Raw genomic sequence first — 24,268 nt, forward strand, 5'->3', positions numbered from 1 at the left:
GGCGGAACGGCGGTGTTGGCCGCCATTTCATGGGCGCGGTTCAGCCAATGCAGGCGTGGCCGGACCGTGGGGGGAGTGGCCCGCAGCGGCTGCGAGATGTCATACTCAGCCGCTGCGGGCCGGGGAGGCACAAGTAGCTCCCGGCCAGCACTCTAAAGCTGCGCTGGTCGGGAGCTACTCTTGAGGTGCAAAGGCATCGCCGCTGTGCGATGCCTTTGCACTTCTGTGGGGGGGGGGGGGTGGCACTGACATGCGGGGCGGATTAGCCCTGTGCCGGGCGTCCCCCCACATGTCTGAGTTCATAATCGTAGCTGTGCTAAATTTAGCACAGCTACGATCATCTCAGAATGAGGGCCATAGTACTACACTCAGAGGCGGAACTACCATTGGTGCAGCAGGTGCATAGGGATTCACTGCCGCCCATACCAGCAATGAAATCCTGCGCGATGATTACAGAGGGCGTAGGCCAGGGTAACTTATATGGGAAGGGGGGGGGGGTGTTAAAAAATCATTAATAATAATAAGTTTAAACAGCCTAACAAACAATTGGGTACTAAGCAACAAAAGGCATGATTTGCAGCAAATCACATCATTGTGGCACTGGTTTGAATTGTGGCATTGCTCAGTGGCATGGTGAGGTCACAATGACACAGATGGCATTGCCATGCTCCTTCACTTCCTACAGAAAAGTAGCAATAAAGTCACAAAACAGAATTTACGCTGTAGGGCTGCAGTTAAACATTTCTATTGCAAATGACCATTAAAGTTTATTGATCTGTATTTTGATTAAAGAAACGTGTAAAAACTAACTAAAGGTGACATCCACTGTAATTCACACCCACTGTGCAGTTGGTAAGGGTTATGCATGCAAGCTCTTGTGGTAAACATTTGCTTCTGTGTGCTTCTGTTGGCGTAACCGTTCCATATAGAGAAAATTAAAGATGACATCTCACTGTTCCTAGTAAACAAAAATGTCCCTGCAAGGAAAAAGATACAGTATCATTAATAGTAAAAAGCATAGTCTGAGTGATGGAATATTCCATTATTATGAGACAGCAAGCCCTCTGTGATACGCAATCATTACCAGGGGATCAGTGGTTCAGAGCGCTTCCTCTCACAGTTTCCTGTATAGGTTCGTACACATCTGCAGCTAGTTTTGTTACTGTCCATGATGCAAGACCAAACAGGAAATACATAGTAAATCTGCTGTGATATCAGTTCATGTTTTACCCACCACCAGAGGAACATATATCAAAATTTATTATTTTTCTAACACGTAATGGAAATATATGTCAGTTACTGCATAAATATTTGTTTCCTTTAATCAGAATGTTTATTTAGTAAAAAAAAAAAAAAATACAATATAGGACATTGTGGTTTATTAACAATGGTACAATTCATAAACTCTTCCAACGGCATATTCGACATTGGACCTGTCCACAGGGCCAGAGGTGAAACAACCATTGATGCAGCAGGTGCATTGCACTGGGGCCCGTCAGGAAAAACTCCCCCAGCACAATGCACAATGCAATTGACTAGTAAAAGAGTCTTGCATCCTACATGATAATAAACATGCAGAGATCTTAGTAACATACATTTGCAAACATATGGTAAGCCTCCAGGACCTGTGATGGGCCAATACATTGAGTGAGCAGCTACCATCCTGTGTATCACTGTGCTGAGAGGCATGTATGGGATCAGTTGCTGGAAGGTATGCTGATCCTTGTAGTGCCATATTGGAGGATCCTAGGGTGCCTCCAGTTGAATTATCTCTCAATTAGAAATACCTAAATGTATGAACAAAAGTAGTGCTTTTATCCTTTACTGTAGATCCAGGAGAGCAAAGACACCTTGCTGTGGCTGGTGGCTTACCCTACGTTTGCAAATGTATGTATCTAAGATCTCTGCTGGTCCATTGCAGTGTGCTGGGGAAATTTGTTTTGCTTTTTATTATGTTTTCATACTACACATGCTCTGGAACTGTGTGCATGCATGTATAGGAGGTGCAGAGTGATATGCATTTCATGGACAATTTGTTCATGACAATCACACATAATGACAAATAAAATGACAATATACAAAATAATCATAACTGTACTTTCAAAACTATTAGTCAAGAAAATAGAAGTACCTTAAATACAAGAGCTCAGGAATACAAATAAAAATGCATTAAACATTTATATGACTCATTGTGCATGATTAATTAAAGTGCAACGGAATATGCTGCGCTATATAATACCCCTTTTATACCGCCTGAGGCGGGTCGCACCCGGGAACCTGACACTGGTGCTTCCCATCTGCGACCCGTCTCGGTCCCCTCCCTGCCGCTGATTCCAACCTGGCATAGTGCCGGGTTGGTGACATCAGCGGTGACGCAGCGGGTGTGGCCATTAGAGATCACATGATCTCCAAGCGCCGCCCGTCCACACAGAGTGAACAGGACCCAGCTTCCCATTTACACAGCACACGTGTTCAATCCTGCTTGCTACCCGAGTTGGCATACCGGGTCACTCGACCTGGATTATTCCAACTGGGCCCTTTTACACCGCACAGCAACACGGGTTATGCGCGCTCGTGTGCAATAACCTGTGTTCAAAGCTGGCTTTGTAAAAGGGGTATAAGAAAAAAATTATTAATTAATTAGTTCACATTCTTCATTAAAAAGATACATGTGTCCTGTACACATGATAGCTGTATACTTCAAAACTAGTCATTTCAAAACATAGAGCCGTGCCACTAGAATAGCTGAGAAACTGTTTGATTAAGCTTATGAGAAGGTATACATTATAGTGAGTCATACAGTAATGCAGCAGTGCCCTAACTCAGTTGGGGGAAACCCATGTGGGGGTGTTTACATTTTAACGCACATATATTACTCTAACTAGTAAAATGATGTACATGATACTGTGAAAAGGGTAGTAAAAAACTCCACTCTAATTTTTTTTTTCTCTTTTCGAAGAAGTGTAATGAAAGGAAAGGTCAGGTCAGCTTCACTTCTTTGCTCTTTACATTTTTTACAAGCAAAAAAAAAAAAAAACAGTTTTGTTTCCCACGTTCACAGTGTCCAGGCTCTGGAGGGCACTGTGCAAGAGCTGCCTCCTAGACACTGTTTTCTGATTTTAGGTTTTTAAAAGATGCATCATGCTAATAATATCATCTCCAGCGCACAAGATCCAGGCATTGTTTGTTTTCTGTTTATAGATCTGGAAGCCATGCTTGACTTATTCAGAATATCCCTATTGTAGTATACAGCAATTGAAGTATTTTCCATGATGTGAGTCTTACGGGCATGTTGTTTGACAAATGGGTAGAAAAAGGTTTTGTTTGCACAAACTACACACATATTTATAATCAGAGGGATAATGCCTTGGAATTTACATATGCAGGTCAAAAGGATTAAAAAATAAATAAACTTTTGCTGAATAACACAAGGTGCAAATCCTAAATGAACAGCTCTTCATATGAGTATTATATATGGTATGTGCTGCTGTGGTTTTGTTCAGTTAAAGGGGGTAATTCCAAGTTGATAGCAGCAGGAATTTAGTTAGCAATTGGGCAAAACCATGGAGGTCATTCCGAGTTGTTCGCTCGCAAGGCGATTTTAGCAGAGCTAAGCCACCGCCTACTGGGAGTGAATCTTAGCATCTTAAAATTGCGAACGAAGTAATCGCAATATTGCGATTACACACCTCGTAGCAGTTTCTGAGTAGCTTCAGACTTACTCGGCATCTGCGATCAGTTCAGTGCTTGTCGTCCCTGGTTTGACGTCACAAACACACCCAGCGTTCGCCCAGACACTCCCCCGTTTCTCCGGCCACTCCTGCGTTTTTTCCGGAAACGGTAGCGTTTTTTCCCACACGCCCATAAAACGGCCTGTTTCCGCCCAGTAACACCCATTTCCTGTCAATCACATTACGATCGCCAGAACGATGAAAAAGCCGTGAGTAAAATTACTAAGTGCATAGCAAATTTACTTGGCGCAGTCGCAGTGCGGACATTGCGCATGCGCATTAAGCGGAAAATCGCTGCGATGCGAAGATTTTTACCGAGCGAGCAACTCGGAATGAGGGCCCATGTGCACTGCAGGGGAGGCAGATTTAACATGTGCAGATAGAGTTAGATTTGGGTGGGGTGTGTTCAATCTGCAATCTAAATTGCAGTGTAAAAATAAAGCAGCTAGTATTTACCCTGCACAGAAACAAAATAACCCACCCAAATCTAACTCCCAAATGTTATATCTGCCCCCCCCCCTGCAGTGCACATGGTTTTGCCCAACTGCTAAAAAAATTCCTGCTGTGATCAACTTGAAATTGCCCCCAAAAAGTGCTAAATTGTGGCTGTTAAGCAGAATCCACTAATGATGCCATCCTAGGCTGAGACTTCAGTACTGTCTCAGAACGGCCCAGATTTATCAAGCCTTGGAGAGATATAAATTGGACGGTGATAAAGTACCAACCAACCACCTCCATTACAGTTGGGAGCGATTGGATGATACTTTATCACTGTGCAATTTATCACTCTCCAAGGTTTGATCAATCTTGGCCAAAGAGAGCTGTGGGAATCTCCGCTGAGAGAGAGAGAGAGAGAGAGAGGGAGAGAGGTGCCTGCTACACGGTGAGCAGGTGTAACATAGCAACAGTTTGGAAAGCCACATGTATCACTCAAGGGTGAAAACAACACATAAACACAGGGCTTTGATAACACAAATGTGGGCCACATAGCACTGGGGTGTAGGCACAAGAGACATTCAGGTTGCCGTTGCATCACAATTGACTGCAGCCCTGGAAATGCCGGAACATGGTATATCGGCAATATCGGAACAGGGATTACTGTCAATCGAATTGTTCAGTCCTACACTACATCGATTCAGATAGTGGATCTTAATATGATGATATCCAACAGGTAGACATGGTTACTGGCAAGTTAGGGCTTTACTTGGAAAAGTCAATGTAGAGATTGACAGAAATGTTTTGCTCTGCATTTTTTGTTCTAATGTACAGTATGAGTAATTATAGACTGCATGTGATACAGGCTTCAGTCTTCTGCAGCCATGTGAGATTGAGCAGTTCACAGTTATTCTACAAGCCTGGCAGAAGAGTTTGGGCCAGGCTATGGACTACCAGACGCTGGATATGGAGGAAAAGAACAGACACCACAAATGGATACGTGAAGGGTAATAAGGCATACAGGTAGACACACCAGTGTAAATGGGGACACCAAGCATACTGAAAGCAAGTGCTCCATGCAGGCGTGGCTAAAGCTTTATTTAAGCAAATAATATTCCATTATGATCAGGGTCTGGTATACAAATGCTGCCGCCGACCCCCCCCCCCCCCCCCCCCCTAGTTACATATAATTATATCTAACATGTCTGCAAATGGACAGCTCAGCGATCTTGAAGTAGGGGTTATTGTTGGGGTAAATTCAGCATGTGCTTCCTAACAGTACAATAGAACCTGCTAATATTTCATGAACAAATATATATATTTTGATGAAAGCAGGGATAGTTGGAAGAAAAATAAACAGCAAAGGGTAACACTAGCAATCGTGATATCCAAATGTCAATGCCTGCGCCGTCACCAGATCTGAACCCAATCAAGCTATTTAAGTAGTCATATTCAAGTAAGTCTAATTACTTTATTTTTTTTAAACATAACTGCTAATTGGTTAAACCTTTAAGGTCTTTCCCAGCACAATGTAGAACTCTGATCTATTTTCACATTTATTTCCACCCAATTTCACATGCATTATCATCATGGGCACTCTCCAGAACAAACACACAAGACAGCAGGTACCGCTGGACCTTCTCTTGTTTCCATACATGCAGATCATTTGGTAAATCTGTCTTTAGAAATGAAAAATATTAATTATCGTAACCATTCAACAGAAATATTAAGAGAACGCTTATTATCAATTGGTCGCTAATCATTTTTTTTTCTCCAAAAAAACCCCACAACCTGTAAGATTACAGCATCTCTTAAACTATTCATCTGCGCCCACGGAGTATTTTTAGAACTGAAAAGGTGCTATCCTTGATTAAATCTGCAATTGTTTGAAAATTAAACCGCAGACTATTATAAATTCTCATTATGTTTAAAAATAGCTAAGGAGACGGAAAATGTAAAAGAATAATAGCATTGTTAGATAGTTTTATAGAATAAATAGAACAATGGTATTAAATTCCATTAAATACAGTGTTGCAGTTTGCATATTATATTTTTTGCTTTAATTTTGTTACATACTAAACACAAGGAAATAACGCTGGAAACCGCTATTGTAGAAGTGTGCTGCTCATCCTTATTGTATCATTTGAATTTACTGTACTGGGAGTTGGAAGCAAATCAAATAAAGGAGTAGATTTGCAGTGCAGATTTAAATATAGATAAAGATAAGATAAAGATAAGAATAATTTATTGTCACTGTAACATAAACATGTATAGTGAAATTACATGCAGTCCTGATATCATGTACATATCATGTATGTTAAGAGATTTAAGAGCTAAGAGCGGCATATTCTAGCTGAACTCTAAATTAAACTGTAAATGTAAAGCTGTCCAACATTTGTGGGATACATGCAAAAGCAGCCAGTGTTTACCCTGCATGAAAAAAATGTGTGCACCCCATGCATTGCAACATGGTTTGTCCAGGGGTGGTGTAACCCCTGTTTTGCTTTGCTCCCAAGGCTAAATCAGCCCCTCTGTGAGTATGTATGTGTGTATGTATATATGAATTATACTTACCCATTTACTGTCCATATACACATATACAATGATTTATTTGTTAAGAAGAAAGATGTGGGATCCAGATAGTTAAGGAAAGAAAGAAAAAAGAAGTGAGACCAGTAAACTCAGTGGACAGACATTTGAGAGGATTTATTATACATTAAAACCATTCTGTTAGTTCTGAGTTGAACACCTGGATGGTGTACATGGAGAAAAAATGCAGAGTTGTATACATCTATTCAACTGCACCGCCTCTACCCATACGCTTGTGGGCATACTTATCACATTCCGCATCTCAGATGCAGATGGGATGTGATAAATTCGCCCAAATCCACAATGCGTTAATTTAATACATAGCAGGAATGTATCAATTATATCGCCTACTGGGACAGAGCTTGTGAGAAAGCTCTGTTCCTGCGAATCCTGGTGATGAACTGCTCAGAGGACACTTACCTGTACCCAGACATGGTGATCGGTGAGCTCCAGTCATCTGTTCTCCTATGGTCCTGCTGTGACCCCAGTGATCATTATTCAGTAAAGTGAATAGAGGTGCCGCCACTTTTCAGCATCTCAGCTCAATTTACTGGTCAGATGATGGGGTCACAGCAGGAACAGATGACCAGAGCTCACAGATCACCGGTCCCTGTATGCAGGTGTTCTTTGTTTTTTTTGACACAGTGATCAGCCTGCGGTCTAGTATACACACATGGCTGATCACAGAAGGTTGCTGGGGTAGGGGCAGAGAAAGCTGTGCAGGGATAGGGGTACCAGAGAAAAGCCCAGAAAATGCTATCTGAAGACAGCGTTACAGGGCTCCTTGCGGTATATTTTTCCTTTTTTTTTTTTAGTAAATTTGAGCAAATTGCATTTTCCACTAGTGCCGTAACTAGGTGTGTGCCAATGGTGCCCTCCCTACAGCGCAAAGCCACTGAGGGCGCTACACTATGGTATACTGACACTCACTCCTGCCGCCTTCTGTTTCCCGCCTCTGCTGCAAGGGAGCGCTGCCGCCTCCTTCTGGGACTGCAAGACTGCCAAGGCAGAATCCAATGATCCACCCCCCACTGTGTCTCCATGGACTCGGGAGAGACATGATGACATCATGATGACGTCCACCGTGCCCTGCGCAGCTATGACCTGCTGCTGCTTCATTTGAGGGAGGAGGAGGCAGTACGTGTCATTCAGCTCAGCCATTGCCTTACACACTCTCAGCAGCAGCACAGCACAGGCACAAAAGGTGCTCAGGTGACCTTTCCCTCAACTGTCCTCACTTGAGTGTGGTGAAGGGTATATAAAATATTTTTTTTCATATTTACTTAGTAGGATAGCTTACAGGGGCAGTGTGTGCATGTCTTACGCCTTTACACTTCATTCAGAATGGCATATGGTACAGTACAGTGCAAATATTTCCAGTTACTGGTACTTTTTGGGCTGACAGTACCAATACAAGCATCCAAGTGCCACCCCCCAACAAATGCCTCCCCTAGGCACATGTCCCACATGCCTAATGGGAAATTTGCCACTGGCCACACCCTCTCTAAGTGTAGCCCAATGATATGGGTGTGTGACACTTTAATTGACAATTTGTTTTTTATTATCATTATTATTATTATTATTATTTATGTTAAAGGGGCTTTCTTGACTTTTTTAATGCTATGAACCATGCAGGGCTGTATTATCACAAACAGGGATATAATGCTTACCTCAGTTGTGCCCATGAATGATTATAGTAATAATGTGAGTTAATATTTGGTTATTGTATATTTTATTGCAAGTACGCACAAGGAAGCTTTGGGACATATGGGCTTTTATCTTGCAAGGAAATCAAGACAATGGTCAATTCCAAATATGTTCACTAATTTGATCTTCAATCCAAATGCATTATGGATTATATATGGCTCTATTGCAGGCTGACGCAGAGCTGCACACTGCAGCCTGTCTGCGATCACTGCTCTGCTTTAACATATACTGTATCAATAACCAGAATCAAAGGTTCCTTTCATCTAGGTTGGCTGAATACTCATGAAGAGAAAACATTCTTACTGTTGTATTATTCCCGCCCATTCTCTGCCCATGACTCATCATGTAATGATGAGGTTTTGACATCTTCATTCCAGGTAATGAGTTTTACTATGTCATCTAGCTCCCAAGAGCTTTGAAGTGTGAAGTTGTTTTCTACTACTACTCCAGAACTCTTGAATTCCACTAACAACTTTGTGGTGAAATACGTCAGAGTTTCCCTCATTGAAGTGTGTTTGAAGATCACATTTGCATGAGATGCCAGGTTATAATATCAGCTGTGCATCTTTTCTTCCATGTTAATGTATGACAGAAATGCTGCAACATCGACTTTTATTGAGCTCAAATAAAAGCAATGCACCATACTATGCTGCAATATCAAATAATATGCTGATTGGGTAGTATCAAACAATAGCACTTACTGGGGCAGCCTGCTCTTTGTGAGGGTCATGCCTGTTTTTCTGGATTCCCGGGATGCGTTACTCCCTAGTGCCATAATTTGTGCACTTTGGGGCTAATTCAGTAAGGATTACAAATTCTGCTAATTAGCAGAATTTGCAGTCCTTTGGTTCGCATGCTGGGTGCCGCCCCCCCCCCCCCCCCTCCTTGATGAAGTAGAAATTGCAATCGCATCGCAATTTCTGCATCATCGCAGTAATTAGGGATGCCTCCTGCCGGCACGGCTTAGCTGTGCCCGCAGAAGGCCCACCGCCATGTTCCCAATCGTGGCAGCTGCGTGCGACGTCAAGCAGCCACCACGATCACGCCCCCGTTCGTGCGCCTTCCCTCCCCATTTGGCCGCCTCTGCAATGCTCCGTCTCTGCCCTGGAAACAGAGTGTTGCTGCCCCCTGCCCCCAACAACCTCTGCCTAATTGACAGGCAGAGGCTATCGCATTTTCTGCAGCCCCCCTGCAGAAAGTGCAGGGCGATTGCAATAATTTCGGTTGGGTCGCGATTTGCAGTCCAACCTGAATTAGCCCCTTTATATGGTTCTGTGTCTGCAGAGTTACTGTGTGAGCATATTAGCACCACTCATACCTGTAGCCTGGGATGAAATATTCTACTATTAATCTGTGTACCTCAGTTTGAACCTTTGACCTTGATTGTACTCCAGCAATCTTTGTTCTGTTACTGACATTGCTGTTTTGCTGCTGTTTATGCTTCAGCTGCTGATCTGGTTCCTGACCCAAGTTTGTTCCATTTTTCCATTACTTCTGTTGTTTAAACCTTTTACACCCAAGTAGTAAGACCGAAATCTCGTAGCCCTGAGGACCATAGATTAGCCTACCAGAAAGCACATCTAACTGTGAAAGAAGAAGGGGATTGTACAGATGGGTGGTATTCAGTATACCGGTTATTAGGATCCCGGCGCACAGTATACCGGTGCCGGAATCCCAACAACCGGCATACTGACACCTTTTCTCCATCTTGGGGGTCCACGACCCCCCTGGAGGAAGAATACGCGCGCCACCATGCGCACAGCGTGCCGATCGCAGCGATCCCACAAGGGGCTCATTTGCACTTGCACCGCTGTCGGCAAGCTTGCGGTCGGGATCACGGCGCCAGTATGCTGGCCGCCGGGGAGCCGGCCGCCGGCAACTCATACTGCACCCATACATATGAAAAGCATGTTTAGCCATGGTTACTGGCATTCACAAATGTGTCTGACAGAATGGCGTACAGTATGTATCATGGGTGTGTGGGGCACACAGGTACTTGATACTGGGAAACCCCCGCTCAGCACACCCTGCAGAGCCAGATACCGCACAGGAGCAGCACTGCCTCTGGCACTGTGCCTGTCTTTGCCCTTTTCTGCACATCATTGTTCCAAATATGTCACGGAGCAATCAAAATTAAATTGTAAACCATTTGTTTCTTAATCTTCCTATGCACATCAATAACCAAATAAAGTCAACATATTATTATTATTATTATTATTATTATTATTATCCTTTATTTATATGGCGCCACAAGGGTTCCGCAGCGCCCAATTACAGAACACATAAACAAATAATCAAACAGGAAAACAGCAACTTACAGTTGATGACAGTATAGGACAAGTACAGGGTAAATAAACATAGTTACATCAGCAGATGACACTGGAATAAGTATCAGGTGGCAGAAGTCTGCTGGATGTGGTGCAGTTGAAGATTATTAAAGTAAGAAAGGATAAGCACATGAGGGAAGAGGGCCCTGCTCGTGAGAGCTTACATTCTAAAGGGGAGGGGTAGACAGACAGGGGTGACACAGATGGGGTACATAGAGAGCGTAGAACAGAGGGTTAGGATGAGATTTGGCTGGGTTTGGTGAAGAAGTGGGTCTTGAGAGATCGTTTGAAGTTTTGTAGAGAGGTGGAGAGTCTGAGGGGGAGAGGTAGGGAATTCCAAAGAAGTGGTGCAGCACGTGAAAAATCTTGGAGGTAGGAGTGGGAGGAAGTAATCCGTAGGCAGGAGAGTCGGCATGCATTAGCAGAGCGAAGAGGACGGGTGGGAGTGTAAAGGGAGATAAGGTCAGAGATGTAGATGGGAGAGGAGTGGGTGAGGGCTTTGTAAGCGAGTGTGAGAAGCTTGAAATGGATTCTGAAAGGGAAGGGGAGCCAGTGAAGGTCTAGTAAGAGAGGAGAGGTGGACGTAGTGTGTTTGGTGAGGAAGATGAGCCGGGCAGCAGCATTGAGGATAGATTGGAGTGGAGAGAGGTATTTGTCAGGAATGCCAGTCAGGAGCAAATTACAGTAGTCCAGTCTGGAGATGACCAGTGAATGGATAAGAGTCTTAGTAGCATCCTGGGTCAGAAAGGGTCTGATCCTTGAAATATTTTTTACATGAAAATGGCAGGTTTGTGAGAGGTGCTGAATGTGTGGTTTGAAGGAGAGGGAGGAGTTAAGGATTACTCCAAGACAGCGCACTTGGGGGCAAGAGGAGATAGTAGTGCCATCAATAGATAATGAGATTGTAGGAGGTGAGGTTATGAGGGAGGGAGGAAAGATGATCAGCTCTGTCTTAGACATGTTAAGTCTAAGAAGGCGCTGGGACATCCAGGAAGAGGTAGCAGAGAGACAGTTGGAGATACGAGTGAGGAGAGCAGGGGAGAGGTCTGGAGAGGAAAGATAGATTTGGGTGTCATCAGCATAGAGATGATATTGGAAACCAAAAGAACTAATGAGCTTACCTAGTGAGGACGTATAGAGAGAGAAGAGAAGAGGACCAAGGACAGAACCTTGGGGTACCCCTACAGTTACTGGAAGTGAGGGAGAGGTGGAGTCATGAGAGGAGACAGAGAAAGAACGGTCAGAAAGGTAGGAGGACAGCCAAGAGAGAGCAGTGTCACGCAGACCAATGGAGTGAAGAATTTGCAGTAGGAGAGGATGGTCCACAGTGTCAAAAGCAGCAGAGAGATCAAGTAGAATAAGTATAAAGTAGTGTCCCTTAGATTTAGCAACATGGAGGTCATTGCATACTTTTGTAAGGGCAGTTTCAGTGGAGTGGAGAGGACGGAAGCCAGACTGGAATGGGTCAAGCAGTGAGTGTGAGGAAAGAAAGGAAGTAAGGCGGTTGTAGACAATACGCTCAAGGGAGGAGAGAGATGGGTCGGTAGTTGGAGAGAGTGTTTGGATCAAGTGTAGGTTTTTTAATAATAGGAGAGATGAGTGCATGCTTGAAGGCAGAGGGGACAGTGCCTGATGAGAGGGACAGATTGAGAAGATGGGAAAGATGGGAACAAGCAGAAGGAGAGAGGTAGCGAAGGAGGCGGGAGGGGATAGGGTCAAGTGGGAAGGTGGTGAGGGGACAGGAACGAATGAGGGCCATGACTTCCTCTCCAGATGCATTGGAGAAAGATGTCAGAGTAGGTGCGAGGGATGGGAAGGGTTGGTAAGGGATGGGAGAAAACTGGTTACTGATGGTCTGGTGTGATGTGATGTCCTGACGTATGGAGTAAATTTTGGATGTGAAGTAAGTGGCAAAGTCAAGAGCAGAGAGTGAGGAAGGGAGACGAGGTGAAGGTGGGCAGAGGAGTGAGTTGAGAGTGGCAAAGAGGCGCCGGGGGTTGGAAGACTGGGAGGAGATGAGGTTCTTGAAGTATGACTGTTTAGCAAGAGAAAGGGCAGCACTGAAGGATGAGAGCATAAGTTTGAAATGGAGAAAGTCTGCCTTAGAGCGTGATTTCCTCCAGTGTCGCTCAGCAGTACATGAGCATTTTTGCAGATATCTGGTGCAATTGGTGTGCCAGGGTTAAGGTGTTAATTTGCGAGGGTGAATAGTGGTTGGTGGATCAACAGAGTCAAGAGCAGAAGTAAGGGATGCATTGTATGTGGAAGTGGCTTGTTCAGGGCATAAGAGAGAGAATAGGAGAGAGAAGTGAATCAAACAGGGAGGAAAGGAATGTGGTGTCAATAGCTTCAATGTTACGCTTAGTGATGGTAGCCTTAGGAGGTAGAGATGGGGAAGTCGAGAGAGATAGGTTAAAGGAGAGCAGGTGGTGGTCAGAGAGGGGAAATGGGGAGTTGGAAAAATCAGAAATATCACAGCGGTGAGTGAAGACCAGATCCAGTGAGCTGCCATTCACATGGGAGGGTGAGGAGGTCCACTGGGAGAGACCAAGTGAAGAGATGAGGTTAAGGAGTTTAGAGGCAGGGGATTGTGTGGGGATGTCAATAGGGATGTTGAAATCGCCTAGGATAATGGAGGGAATGTCAGAAGAGAGGAAGTGAGGAAGCCAGGAAGCAAAGTTGTCGATGAATTTGGAAGCAGTGCCAGGGGGGCGGTAAATGACAGCTACTCTAAGATGGACTGGTTGGAATAGGCGTATGGCATGGACCTCAAATGTAGAGACTGTAAGGGATGGTTCTGGTGGTATGAGTTGGTAGGAGTAACTAGAAGGTAAAAGGACCCCAACACCACCCCCATGGCGACCCCCAGGTCGGGGTGTGTGTGTGAATGTGAGGCCCCCAGCAGAGAGAGCAGCAGGAGAAGTAGTGTCAGAGGGCGTAATCCAAGTTTCAGTAATGGCTAGTAGGTGTAGGGAGTTGGAAATGAAAAGGTCATGAGTGGGGACCAGTTTGTTACAAACAGATCTGGCATTCCAGAGGGCACAGGATATGGGGTATGAGTTTGTGGGAGAGATGTGAATGAGATTATCAAGGTTGCTGTAGCGATGAGGTGAGATTAACTTTGAGGGCAGGGATGATGAGAGAGTAGTGATGGTGCGGGTGCCTGAGCTGGGAGGGGAAACTGCAGGAGGTGGGCAGGGAGGGAGGTCAGTGTGATGTGGATGGGGGTATGGGGAGGTGACAGGGAATGGAGAAAGGGAGCAGGGCTGAGTTGTTGGGTAGCAGGACCATGGGGCAGAGGTAAATGAAAGTGGGGTAACAGGAAAGGAGGGGTAAGGAAACAGAGGGATGGAGGGGAGACAGAGGAGGAGGTGTAGGAGACTAGGGTGGAAGGATAAAGATACATTACTAGGTAGACACTGAGTGATGTGGGGAGTATAAGAAAGCCTTGACATAGTGTTAAGTAGGTAAATAGGTTGAGGGAAAGTGGAAGTAGGAGAGGAGACTGTAAGGGAATCAGAGCAGAAGAATTGCAGAAATGCAGGTGAGAAAAGCAGTGTAGGCTCAATGGGTGTAGATTTAGTATGAAATGAGTCAAAAGCGTAGATAAAGTGGGTGCAGAAATGTATTTGGCCTGTAAGAAATGAAAGGATTGTGAAAGGGTTAAGAAGCAATGGTAATTCTGTTAGATTTTTTAAGTGTTTGTAGATGAGAAGATGAACTCACAATTGTCCCAAAGAAGATCTTTGTGATCCTGATTATGGATGGAAACCAGATCTTACATATGTTCTTTTCTGCAAATGGGTTGCATAGTGTTCACAGAGTGAAAGTTGGAGGGTGATAAATTTACATATGCAGTTGATATTGATAAGTAGTTCATCTGTTGTTGTTTGATGTTTTCTTTCAGTTTTTCGTCCAGTTTAAGTCCAGGCTAAGTCCAGGCTTTGATATTAAAATTATATATCTGCTCCCTTTGAGCCTCCTCCCTTAGAGTCCTACACCCTGGATCAATCAGCCAAGTATACTCTAATATGAACTAACATTAACATGTGTAAGGTATAGGTTCACTGATTAAAACCCCACCCATTGCCCAACACCCACTGGTGGGCAATAAAGCTAAAACAAACAAATAATGATATGGGAGGAGGACATCCCAAATTCCCCAAATATCTAACAATTAAACAGGCTACATTCTGCACAAAACAATAACTCCAGATTACCTAAGCAAACAGACAGTGTAGAGTATAGTATCCTAGATCACTGTGCAACTGCTGAGAGTTGTAGTAATTATTTTGATTACCTAAGCAAACAGATACTGTAGAGTATAGTATTCTAGATCACTGTGCAACTGCTGAGAGTTGTAGTAATTATTTTGATTACCTAAGCAAACAGACACTGTAGAGTATAGTATCCTAGATCACTGTGCAACTGCTGAGAGTTGTAGTAATTATTTTGATTACCTAAGCAAACAGACACTGTAGAGTATAGTATCCTAGATCACAGTGCAACTGCTGAGAGTTGTAGTAATTATTTTGATTACCTAAGCAAACAGACACTGTAGAGTATAGTGTCCTAGATCACTGTGCAACTGCTGAGAGTTGTAGTAATTATTTTGATTACCTAAGCAAACAGACACTGTAGAGTATAGTGTCCTAGATCACTGTGCAACTGCTGAGAGTTGTAGTAATTATTTTGATTACCTAAGCAAACAGACACTGTAGAGTATAGTATCCTAGATCACTGTGCAACTGCTGAGAGTGGTAGTAATTATTTTGATTACCTAAGCAAACAGACACTGTAGAGTATAGTATCCTAGATCACTGTGCAACTGCTGAGAGTTGTAGTAATTATTTTGATTACCTAAGCAAACAGACACTGTAGAGTATAGTATCCTAGATCACTGTGCAACTGCTGAGAGTTGTAGTAATTATTTTGATTACCTAAGCAAACAGACACTGTAGAGTATAGTATCCTAGATCACTGTGCAACTGCTGAGAGTTGTAGTAATTATTTTGATTAACTAAGCAAACAGACACTGTAGAGTATAGTATCCTAGATCCCTGTGCAACTGCTGAGAGTTGTAGTAATTATTTTGATAACCTAGGCAAACAGATACTGTAGAGTATAGTATCCTAGATCACTGTGCAACTGCTGAGAGTTGTAGTAATTATTTTGATTACCTAAGCAAACAGACACTGTAGAGTATAGTGTCCTAGATCACTGTGCAACTGCTGAGAGTTGTAGTAATTATTTTGATTACCTGTAGGTGAGAGAATAAGATGTTAGGAGGAGATCGCAGTCCTTTGCCTACTGTATTTAGTCCAGGCTAAGTCCAGGCTTTGATATTAAAATTATATATCTGCACCCTTTGAGCCTCCTCCCTTAGAGTCCTACACCCTGGATCAATCAGCCAGGATTAATCAGCCAAGTATACTCTAAACACATCAATAAGGAACTAGGGTGGACATTTAGTTACCAGCAGGCACCTTTCTCTTTATATTTTGATCTAGTGAGGAGTATATAGCCAGAACATCTCTTCATGTAGGGTCTCTGACACAGGTTTAGCTGCTGACCAGGTGACCATGTAATGTTTCAGTTCTATTGGCTTTCATAGAACTCAGTGGCTGCTGCACAGATGAAAGCACTCTAAACAGGGCCGGTTCTGCTTCTTCCAGCGCCCCGGGCGGGCAAAGGGGGCGTGGCTTCGTACAGGGGGCGTGGTCATTTACGCCCCCTGAACAGTAGTGAAATGATGTGCGGTGCGCGATGACGTCATCGCGCACCGCACAGCAAAGGTCCTCTCCATGAAGGGAAACTAGACGCTCGCGTCTAGTTTCCCTTCGTGGAGAGGACCTTTGCTGTGCGGTGCGCGATGACGTCATCGCGCACCGCACAGTAAAGGTCCTCTCCATGAAGGGAAACTAGACGCTACGCGTCTAGTTCCCTTCACAGCGGGGGGCAGCGGGGGACAGCGGCAGCGGGAAAGAGCGACCAACGGGGGGCACAGCAGCAGCGGATCTTGCCATGGTGCCGCGCCCTCCGGATGGCGCTGGCGCCCTCCGGAAGGCGGCGCCCCGGGCAAAAGTCCTGCTTGCCCGTGGCAAGATCCGCTACTGACTCTAAAGTAGGACTGATAAGTACTGCGGATTAGGGATAAAACACAGGTAAAGAAGAAACTTCAAATCAAATGCAAGGGTGTTTGGAAGGAATGTCTTTAGTGGACATATATTCAGTCATACTGTATGCAGCTCTTAGCATCTGATTCTTCTGTTACTGTCCATCGGGCTCCCATACCATGTATGCTAAATCTAAATTCACAAAATCCTTCTGCAGACACACTTTATTGGAGCCTGGCATGACCTGAAAATCTGCATGATAGCTGAAAGTTATGATGGGTACTGGGTGGATGTTATCTCACACTGCACTCACCCAATGATCTTCCCGCTGCAGTTTTCACACATTGTTGCAGAAATAGTAAATTTAAGGAGCCTGTTGCACTGAGGATACAGAAGAGGCAAATGCGAGAGGCTGATTAATGCTTCATAGCCTAGTTATGATGATGAGGATTATTTCCTTTATTCCTACAGTGAATGACACTTGCTGCTTCGGCATTCTTACTTGAGATTTGCTGTTCAGGTGTAGGATGCTAAATGCATAGGGGCCAACATTTTAACTTAGTTGATCAGAAGTGAAATATTATAAAGTGAATTAATAATGTAAGACCCAAAAAACAAATCACAGACTTGAATTAACATACTGTATTGCTTGAATTAACATACTGTATAGTGCTGATGTACTGGCTTGCAGGGCTGCAACTAGGGATGTGAGATCGGTGTCGCAGGTACCCGGTACATCCTGTGGAGGACACGGTTATACATCACTTCCTGCAGCCTGTAGAGCTCCAGCCAGTGCTCAATTTCGCGGTTCCACCAGCTCCACCCTCTCAGTGTGACATCATTAGGTCACATGTTTGGGGAGGAGGCACTTCTGGCTTGCCTTACTATGCTAGTCTTTTACACCCTGAGAGTCTCCTATAAATTTTTTATACATAAATGTAATTAAAAGAAAGCATTAATAATACTGATAAAAAAAATACTGTCTAAAGTAAACAATACTGTGATTGCACCAGCCAATCAGCTCTTAACTACCATGTTACAGACTGTGTTTGAAAAATGACAGTTGATGATGATTTGCTGGTGCAATTTATCACTCACAGTGAAATTTATCACTCATTGATAAATAAGGGCATTGATATTAAAAAGTTTTATTAAAAAAACATGAAAATTCGTATTAAGTTAGAAGAAAATACGTAGTAACATGAATACATTAGAAAAAATAAGATTTTACTCACCGGTAAATCTATTTCTCGTAGTCCGTAGTGGATGCTGGGAACTCCGAAAGGACCATGGGGAATAGCGGGCTCCGAAGGAGGCTGGGCACTCTAGAATGATTTATGACTACCTGGTGTGCACTGGCTCCTCCCACTATGACCCTCCTCCAAGCCTCAGTTAGGACACTGTGCCCGGACGAGCTGACATAATAAGGAAGGATTTTGAATCCCGGGTAAGACTCATACCAGCCACACCAATCACACCGTACAACTCGTGATACTATATCCAGTTTGACAGTATGAAAACAACTGAGCCTCTCAACAGATGGCTCAACAAAAACCCTTTAGTTAGCAATAACTATTTACAAGTATTGCAGACAATCCGCACTTGGGATGGGCGCCCAGCATCCACTACGGACTACGAGAAATAGATTTACCGGTGAGTAAAATCTTATTTTCTCTAACGTCCTAGTGGATGCTGGGAACTCCGAAAGGACCATGGGGATTATACCAAAGCTCCCAAACGGGCGGGAGAGTGCGGATGACTCTGCAGCACCGAATGAGAGAACTCAAGGTCCTCCTCAGCCAGGGTATCAAATTTGTAGAATTTTGCAAACGTGTTTGCCCCTGACCCAGTAACAGCTCGGCAAAGTTGTAAAGCCGAGACCCCTCGGGCAGCCGCCCAAGATGAGCCCACCTTCCCTGTGGAATGGGCTTTCACTGATTTAGGATGCGGCAGTCCAGTCGCAGAATGCGCCTGCTGAATCGTGTCACAGATCCAGCGAGCGATAGTCTGCTTAGAAGCAGGAGCACCCAGCCTTTTGGGTGCATACAGGATAAATAGCGAGTCAATTTTCCTGACTCTAGCCGTCCTGGAAACATAATTTTTTCAAGGCCCTGACTACGTCCAGTAACTTGGAATCCTCCAAGTCCCTAGTAGCCGCAGGCACCACAATAGGTTGGTTCAAGTGAAAAGCTGATACCACCTCAGGGAGAAACTGGGGACGAGTCCTCAATTCTGCCCTATCCATATGGAAAATCAGATAAGGACTTTTATATGACAAAGCCGCCAATTCTGATACACGCCTGGCCGAAGCCAAGGCCAATAACATGACCACTATCCGCGTGAGATATTTTAGATCCACGGTTTTTAGTGGTTCAAACCAATGTGATTTTAAGAAACTCAACACCACGTTGAGATCCCAAGGTGCCACTGGAGGCACAACCGGGGGCTGAATATGCAGCCCTGCTTTTACAATGTCTGAACTTCAGGTACTGAAGCTAATTCTTTCTGGAAGAAAATCGACAGAGCCGAGATCTGTATCTTAATGGAGCCTAATTTTAGGCCCATAGACACTCCTGCTTGTAGGAAATGCAGAAATCGACCTAGTTGAAATTCCTCTGTTGGGGCCTTTTTTGGCCTCACACCAAGCAACATATTTCCGCCATATGCGGTGATAATGTTTTGCAGTTACATCTTTCCTGGCTTGAATCAGCGTAGGAATGACTTCCTCCGGAATGCCCTTTTCCTTTAGGATCCGGCGTTCAGCCGCCATGCCATCAAAACGTAGCCGCAGTAAGTCTTGGAACAGACAGGGCCCCTGCTGCTGCAGCAGGTCCTGTCTGAGCGGCAGAGGCCATGGGTCCTCTGATATAATTTCTTGAAGTTCTGGGTACCAGGCTCTTCTTGGCCAATCCGGAACCACGAGTATCGTTCTTACTCCTCGCCTTCTTATTATTCTCAGTACCTTTGGTATGAGAGGCAGAGGGGGAACACATAAACCGACTGGTACACCCACGGTGTTACCAGAGCGTCCACAGCTATCGCCTGAAGGTCCCTTGACCTGGCGCAATATCTTTTATAGCTTTTTGTTGAGGCGGGACGCCTTCATGTCCACCTGTGGCCTTTCCCAATGGTGTACAATCCTTTGGAAGACTCCTGGATGAAGTCCCTACTCTCTCGGGTGGAAGTCGTGTCTGCTGAGAAGATCTGCTTCCCAGTTGTCCACTCCGGGAATGAACACTGCTGACAGTGTTAACACATGATTTTCCGCCCATCGGAGAATCCTTGTGGCTTCTGCCATCGCCATCCTGCTTCTTGTGCCGCCCTGTTGGTTTACATGGGCGACTGCCGTGATGTTGTCTGATTGGATCAGGACCGGCTGGTTTTGAAGCAGAGGCCTTGCCTGACTCAGGGCATTGTAAATGGCCCTCAGGTCCAGAATATTTATGTAGGGAAGTCACCTGACTTGACCAAAGTCCCTGGAAGTTTCTTCCCTGTGTGACTGCCCCCCAGCCTCACAGGCTGGCATCCATGGTCACTAGGACCTAGTCCTGTATGTCGAACCAGCGGCCCTCTTGAAGATGGACACTCTGCAGCCACTACAGTAGAGATACCCTGGTCCTTGGAGACAGGGTTATCAGCCGATGCATCTGAAGATGTGATCCGGACCACTTGTCTAACAGGTCCCCCTGAAAAGTTCTTGCATGGAACCTGCCGAATGGGATTGCTTCGTAGGAAGCTATCATTTTTCCCAGGACTCGCGTGCAATGATGCACCGATAACTGTTTTGGCTTCAGGAGGTCTCTGACTAGAGATGACAGCTCCTTGGCTTTCTCCTCCGGGAGAAACACTTATTTCTGGTCTGTGTCCAGAACCATCCCCAGGAACAGTAGACGTGTCGTAGGAACTAGCTGTGACTTTGGACTGTTTAGAATCCAGCCGTGCTGTTGTAGCACTTTCCAAAATAGTGCTACCCCGACTAGCAACTGCTCCTTGGACCTCGCCTTATAAGGAGATTGTCCAAGTACGGGATAATTAAAAACTCCCCTTTTTCGAAGGAGTATCATCATTCCGGCCATTACCTTGGTAACACCCTCGGTGCCATGTACAGTCCAAACGGCAGAGTCTGGACTTGGTAATGGTAATCCTGTACCACAAATCTGAGGTACTCCTGGCGAGGATAGTAAATGGGGACATGCAGGTAAGCATCCTTGATGTCCCGGGATACCATGTAATCCCCCTCGTCCAGGCTTGCAATAACCGCCCTGAGCGATTCCATCTTGAACTTGAATTTTTTCATGTATGTGTTCAAGGATTTTTAATATAAAAAAGGGTCACACCGAACCATGCGGTTTCGGTACCCCAAACCGTGTGGAATAGTAACCCCGTCCTTGTTGAAGTAGGGGCACCTTAAGTATTACCTGCTGGGAATACAGCTTATTAATTGCCTCTAGCACAGCCTCCCTGCCTGAGGGAGTTGTCGGCAAGGCATATTTGAGGAAACGGCGGGGGGAAGACATCTTGAATTCCAGCTTGTACCCCTGAAATACTACTTGAATGAAACAGGGATCCACCTGTGAGCGAGCCCACTGATCGCTGAAAATTTTTTTGAGACGGCCCCCCACCGTACCTGGCTACACCTGTGGAGCCCCCGCGTCATGCTGTGGACTCAGAGGAAGCGAGAGAAGAATTATGATTCTGGGAACAGGCTGACTGGTGCAGCTTTTTCCCTCTTCCCTTGTCTCTGTACAGAAAGGAAGCGCCTTTGACCCGCTTGCTTTTCTGAAGCCGAAAGGACTGTACCTGATAATACAGTGCTTTCTTAGTCTGTGAGGAAACTGAGGTAAAAATATTTCTTCCCAGCTGTTGCTGCGGATACGAGGTCCCAGAGACCATCCCCAAATAATTCCTCACCCTTATAAGGCAGAATCTCTTTGCGCCTTTTAAAGTCAGCATCACCTGTCCAGTGACAGGTCTCTAATACCCTCCTGATAGAATGGACATTACATTCATTTTGGATGCCAGCCGGCAAAATATCCCTCTGTGCATCCCTCATATATAAGACGACATCTTTAATATGTTCTCATGTTAGCAAACTAGTATGTTTGACAGGGTCACCGACCACGCTGCAGCAGCACGCTCTGCAGGTTTCAGTCTAGTACCTGAGTGTGTAAATACAGACTTCAGGATAGCCTCCTGCTTTTTATCAACAGGTACCTTCAAAGTAGCCGTTCCTAAAACGGCAGTGCCACCTATTTTGACAACCGTGTGAGCGCCTTATCCACCCTAGGGGATATCTCCCAGCGTAACTTATCCTCTGGCGGGAAAAGGTACGCCATCAGTAACTTTTTAGAAATTACCAGTTTCTTATCAGGGGGAACCCACGCTTTTCACACACTTCATTCATTCATCTGATGGGGGAACAAAACACTGCCTGCTTTTTCTCCCCAAACATAAAAACCCATTTTTAGAGGTTAATGTCAGAAATGTGTAACACATTTTTTATTGCCGGGATCAAGTCACGGATATTCCTAGTGGATTGTGTATATGTCTCAACCTTGTCGACACTGGAGTCAGACTCCGTGTCGACATCTGTGTCTGCCATCTGAATGAGCGGGCGTTTTTGAGCCCCTGATGGCCTTTGAGACGCCTGGGCAGGCGCGGGCTGAGAAGCCGGCTGTCCCACAGCTGTTACGTCATCCACCCTTTTATGTAAGGAGTTGACACTGTCGGTTAATACCTTCCACCTAACCATCCACTCTGGTGTCGGCCCCACAGGGGGCGACATCACATTTATCGGCATCTGCTCCGTCACTATATAAGCCTCCTCCTCAAACATGTCGACACAGCCGTACCGACACACCGCACACACACAGGGAATGCTCTGACTGAGGACAGGACCCCACAAAGCCCTTTGGGGAGACAGAGAGAGAGTATGCCAGCACACACCAGAGCGCTATATAATGTGGGGATTAACACTATAACTGAGTGAATTTTCCCCCATAGCTGCTTGTATATACAATATTGCGCCTAAATTTAGTGCCCCCCCTCTCTTTTTAACCCTTTGAGCCTGAAAACTACAGGGGAGAGCCTGGGGAGCTTTCTTCCAGCTGCACTGTGAAGAGAAAATGGCGCCAGTGTGTCTGAGGGAGATAGCTCTGCCCCTTTTCCGCGGCCTATTCTCCCGCTTTTTTCTGGATTCTGGCAGGGGTATTTTCCACATATATAGCCTCTGGGGCTATATATTGTGGTATTTTTGCCAGCCAAGGTGTTATAATTGCTTCTCAGGGCGCCCCAGCGCCCTGCACCCTCAGTGACCGGAGTGTGAAGTGTGTGTGAGGAGCAATGGCGCACAGCTGCAGTGCTGTGCGCTACCTTGGTGAAGACTGATGTCTTCTGCCGCCGATTTTCCGGACCTCTTCTTGCTTCTGGCTCTGTAAGGGGGACGGCGGCGCGGCTCCGGGACCGAACACCAAGGACTGGGCCTGCGGTCGATCCCTCTGGAGCTAATGGTGTCCAGTAGCCTAAGAAGCCCAATCCGGCTGCAAGCAGGTGAGTTCGCTTCTTCTCCCCTTAGTCCCTCGCTGCAGTGAGCCTGTTGCCAGCAGGTCTCACTGAAAATAAAAAACCTAAATCTATACTTTCTTTCTAAGGGCTCAGGAGAGCCCCTAGTGTGCATCCAACCTCGGCCGGGCACAAGATCTAACTGAGGCTTGGAGGAGGGTCAAGTGGGAGGAGCCAGTGCACACCAGGTAGTCATAAATCTTTCTAGAGTGCCCAGCCTCCTTCAGAGCCCGCTATTCCCCATGGTCCTTTCGGAGTTCCCAGCATCCACTAGGACGTTAGAGAAACATGGGTGTACTTCGAATATGTTTTATAGTTCTGTAAGTGAGCTGTTAACTTCCAAATCATCCAAGGGATATTCCATGAGTGTTCAAATAGTATGGCCTATGCATATAACAATATAATAACTCTGGTGCAACACTTCAAAGCAACACAATAACCAAACAACAGAGGGGCTAATTCAGACCTGATCGCTGCTGTGCATTTTCGCACAGAAGGCGATCCGGTCTGAACTGCGCATGTGTATGCACCGCAATGCACAGATGCGACGGTCTACAGTGACGGGGAGCGCCGGTCAGCGACGGGATACGTGCGAAAATATCGATCGCACCGGCGACTGACTGGGTGGAAACTGACCATTTTTAGGGAGTGTCCGGAAAAACGCAGGAAGGACCCAGCTTTTTGTGGGAGGATTCCTGACGTGAGCTCTGGCCTCGATCATCGCAGCTGCTGTTTGTGCAGCTCTCCAGCAGAAGCGTTCGCACACCTACACACATCTAATACCCCGCCCCCCCCTTGTAGG

The 24,268-nt window shown here is 45.3% G+C and overlaps 1 long non-coding RNA gene across 1 annotated transcript in view; it reads right to left on the reverse strand.

The window, feature by feature from the left end:
- Positions 1-742: 742 nt before the first annotated feature.
- The window catches only part of LOC134903385 (uncharacterized), a 29,082-nt gene continuing 5,556 nt past the window's right edge, over positions 743-24,268 (reverse strand). The window contains exon 3 of the long non-coding RNA XR_010175749.1: positions 743-977. This is a non-coding gene — a long non-coding RNA (uncharacterized LOC134903385). The remainder of the gene's footprint in view (positions 978-24,268) is intronic.

Source organism: Pseudophryne corroboree, chromosome 1, assembly GCF_028390025.1.
Source record: "Pseudophryne corroboree isolate aPseCor3 chromosome 1, aPseCor3.hap2, whole genome shotgun sequence".
NCBI lineage: Eukaryota > Metazoa > Chordata > Amphibia > Anura > Myobatrachidae > Pseudophryne > Pseudophryne corroboree.